The sequence below is a fragment of the Capsicum annuum genome, chromosome 4, assembly GCF_002878395.1.
Source record: "Capsicum annuum cultivar UCD-10X-F1 chromosome 4, UCD10Xv1.1, whole genome shotgun sequence".
Classification (NCBI taxonomy): Eukaryota; Viridiplantae; Streptophyta; class Magnoliopsida; order Solanales; family Solanaceae; genus Capsicum; species Capsicum annuum.
Genome location: NC_061114.1, coordinates 208,469,958 through 208,474,776, shown reverse-complemented (window position 1 = coordinate 208,474,776; position 4,819 = coordinate 208,469,958).

The following is a 4,819-nucleotide window of genomic DNA, read 5'->3' as shown; positions in this document are numbered from 1 at the left end:
CTTATTCTCAAACCTATATGGTTTGCTTGTTATCGTCAAAAAGGGTGGAAATTTCTATATGTTGTTTTGATGATGAGTAATTGAACTGCAGGGGACCAAGTCCCTAGACATGCCAATTGTACATTGTCTGCATAGTTTTGTTCTGTTGTGTAAAAAACTTGCAGGTGTTATTTTGCACTGATTAGGACAGTTTGTCCAATGATCTTTTACCCCTAGTCATCACTCATCTATAAAAGAAAATAGGCGCGTCTTTATCAAATGGGTTTTTTGCAAATTCTTAAGAATAAAGAGTGGTAGAAAAAACTCCACTTAAATAGTGCTCAAGCTTTACTCATGTGCTTATCTTTGTAGTATGCTTAAAGAGTCAGTGAGTATTCTTGAGTGTTGATTTGTAAATGAACTACTCGTGCTATAAGAGTAGTTTTCCTTTTGTTTAAGAGAGTTACTTAGGTAAAGTTGCCTAAGTTAGTTACTGATTAGTGTTAATTAGTGTAGAGGGTTCTTGGTCGAGTTTCAAAGATGAGCTTGTAGTAGAGTTATTGCAAGCGAAAAGAGCCTAGATTTAGGGAAAATCTTGACTCTAATAAGGAGGTTTATTATAGTGAATTTCTTTAATTCTTCTTAGGGAAAGCCATTGATTTTCTGTACCTGGGTTTCCACATAAAAATCATGTGTTGGTACTTGCGAGCATTGCCTTTAAATTTCCAGCACCTCTTAGTTGCCTTATTGTTCTATCACTTGAGATTGACTTTGAGGGACCTGTTCCCTAACTGTACGGTGCAACCCCCAAAGGTTACAATAGACAACATAATTCTATTATCAATAGTTCAAAAATTTTCCAAACCAGTGCACATAATCAGATGCATATCTATACATATATATTAATGTCGGGATAGGGAACAAGGCTGAATATGCTCTTTAAAAATTTAGCCTAGATTTTGTAGCTCAACTATCATAATATAAAAATGCATCCATGAGGTATATGGGTCTAACTCTCCCTTAGATTTAGCACCCTAATGTGTATCGCCACATCATCCAGAGGGTATATATATGCACTATTGGGAACTCAAACCTCCAAACATATCAAGGTGACACAAGCACTAAATCATGTAATAAGATGTTAGTTACTTGAACCTCTTAATTATATAATAATAATAATAAGGTGGACACAAACCTCTGAGTTATATAGACCCCCGGGTCAGCAACCACGATTTCTAGTATTGGTCCTTTGGGACCTTCACTTTCCCAACTCAGCTAGAGAACCCTTATTAAATCCTAAATAGAACAAGTATCACACATTCACATTCATTGAACCATATTACACATTTAGGCATACATTATTGGTGCCGTCATACCAACTACACTTGCAAGGTAACATCAACATACCACATCAATTATCTTCACTTGGGTGAATTCATAACCCTTTTTATTAAATTGTACAAATTCTCACATTTCCCATAAATAAAAATCAATTTCACAATATAGGGTTGGGGTCAAAACCACTTCAACAGTCACAAGTTTGGGAAATCACAATCTGTCGTTCATTCACTCTTCTCATGCATCAAATTGACTCTAAAACCACCATTTAAACTTAACCCATGCAGGGACAAACATAAAACATCACATAAACAATAGTTATACAGAAACCCTCAACCCATGTTTTCAAAATCAACATAAATATCTTAATAACAATACTTTAAGCCATATTATTTTAAAAAATAAAAAAATGAGGGAAGAGAAACATACCTGAAATACTATAGATTACAAGGAGATTCAACCCTTGAAGCTCTACCTAACCCACTTCTTGGAAACCCTAAGTATGGCTGCTTGAGAAAATTTAGAAGAAATTTTGGAAGTGTTTTAGTGAGTTAACAATGATAATGGGGTCCCCAATAGGGTATTAGGTAGTGGGTTACAATTTGTTGGTGGGGAAATGTGTAAAGTGCCCTTAATGAAAAGACTTAAATTATTACAAGTGATTATGGTTAACTATACGACTCGTACAAACATATTATGACTAATTATAAGGAGTCGTAGTCAGGAAAGAACTACCAGGGACCCATACTAGATGAGATACGATTCATACCACCAACTCGTAACCACAATTTTTAACTCGAAACCACTTCTCATACTTAAGACAATAATATATTTTGGATGACACACTGGGCACCCTACGATTGGGACATAACGACTCATCACGAGTTTTTTCTACTGGTGGCCTCAAGTAATATTAAAGATGGTGTCTTTGGACAAACTTTCTAGACACCTTACGACTTGGTCCTTATGACTCGTAAGAAGATTTGAATTGGATTTGACCAAGCATTATTTTATCCCCTATCCTTAAGTTACATGCTATGCTCAACCCACTAAAAATCTTTGGATGTTGTACCCCCATGCGATTTATGCATCAAAGATACTTCTTCTATTTCTGTATAGAGTTGGGTGGATTAACATATTACGTTAATCAGTTATGATAAAGGGATGAGCTTTCATTCTCTGGAGGACTTGATCATTCCACCAGTTTCTATCCTTTAAGTATAATTGAAGTCTTTACATTATCATTATCATTGTCATTGTCATTGTCAAAGTCAGGGGCATATCCCGGCTTAGATTGCTTTTTGTTTTATTTAGAGGTATTGTAGATATTACTGTGGATTGGGTTATGATGATTAACACAATTATTTTTCCCAAATTATTAATTTCTATCTTGTTATATGTTTGAATTTCATTTGCTGCTTGGTGTTATATTCTATTTTGCTAGGTATAGGGGGTGACATATTATCCTCGATGGACATGAGATACCCATAATGGCCAGGCCTGAGTTCAGGTCATGAAAAAGTTAGTATCAGATCATAGGTTTGGTGTCTTTGGGTGTACATAAAGTTATGTCATTTAGTGTATTTTTTATGGATGTGTAGCACACCATACTTATAAGGCAGAAACCACGAGTCATTTAGTTTATTTCCCTTTCTTGTGATGTACTTTTAGGAAAAGGAGTCTAAGATCATAAATCTCCTTTAGTTCCTGCTTATTCACTATTCAAATCATGTCTTCTATAAGATCTGATGCTTGTGGAAACTCCTCTGTCCCACTTAAGAACAATATGGTCAGGGCTCATCGTACTCGAGTAGTTTAGACCCATTCTAAGATCGTTGTTTTTTATTGCCCTAGTTGTGTTCCACCTATTCCCTCTGATCCTTATCCTGCTGGTAACACTTCTACCCTATCACCTCCAGGCGATATTACCAATGCTGATTTTTGCCATTTTATTCACCTATAGACCTAGTTCATGACAACTCAGTTGTGCTACTCAAGTCCTGTTGGTGTTGTCGTCAGTTCATTAAAGGATATTAGGTTTGGCCTGTTTATGAGGATAAAACCTTTGACCATTACATTCTTAAGGTTGAGCAAGATACTCAAGGGTTCATATATAAGATGCTAAAAAATTTTATTGTGATGCTTCGGAGTTGGTGTCCTTTATAAAGGCTAGAATGAAGAAATTTTCTTTCTAGTTGTCCCATGATTTAGTATTGGAATGAAATTTTTCCCAATTGAACAAAGACATGGATAATTTGAGATTGGTGGTGTATATGCAACAAGTTGAGAAGAAACTAAGAAATAGGATGAAATAGGAAAAATACTGATTTAGATATTAAGGTATTCTGATCAAGGTAAAGGTCAACAAAGTGGTGCTAAAGATGGTTATTCATTTCGAGAGTGCGGGTGTCTTAGATTCCTTATAATATGAAGAGATCTCAAATAAGATTTTGGATTGGCAAGTTCACCGGTTGCAAATGAAGGATGTGGCTTTGTAAAGGTTATATGGAGGAACAAAAAAAGTGACAAAGCTACTGGGTAAGATGAGAAATACATGATGTCCAAATACCCATGCTTGTTTCCCACTTTGAATAATCATGCATGAGGTATGTGTAATCCTGAACATCCTTGTTTTCTGACTTTGTAAAAGGAAATTGTAATTTCCTTAACATCTTTGTTTTCTGTCTTTGTTAAATGTAAGTGTGGGTTTGTTCTTGTGTTAAATCGTTCCAATGCATACCTTGACCTATCATTCAATGAAGAATGATCCTAAGGGGGGAGAATGAAATAACCTAATTGTTGGTCCCTGAGAAATCTTTGAACTTTACTGTTCATGTAACTATTCTCCTTACTAGTCATAAAGTCTTCATATGAGTCATATAGACTCAAATCATAGTAAAATATGTGTCATACTTTGTTTCTTTGACAATGACTAGACTCTATGATTCATAATGACTCTATACAAGTCGTTATAGTCTAATCATAATATGACCAGTGAGTTACGCAAATGCTTCTGAGGAGTCGTATGAGCTGAATTCATAGGGTAAACAATGTGAATATGTGCTATAGGATCTGTCTTGGCTATGACTCTTTGTGACGTGTCGTTATGTAACTTTATGTGTCGTAGAGTGACTCATATACTAGCGACAATTTTTCAACTTTTAAATAAGGGTACTTTGGACATTTTCCCTTTTCCCCACTTTTGACCCACAACCATAAAACACCTTTAGGGCATTAATTTCATCGTTTAACAAATTAAGACACATTCTATTCTCTCTCAAATTCTATCAATAAAAAAGTACCTAGGGTTTCTAAAGGTTGACCATCTAGAGCTTTAAAGGTCGTAATCTCTCTTTAATCTTTGATTTTTCAGGCATGTGACTTTTCTTCAATTCCCAATTTATGATCAACACGTGTTTTACATAATTTAAATTGTATGCATTTGAATGTGGGTTCTCTTATGGTTGAGAGTTTTGACGTTGTTGATTCTTAAATTGTTATT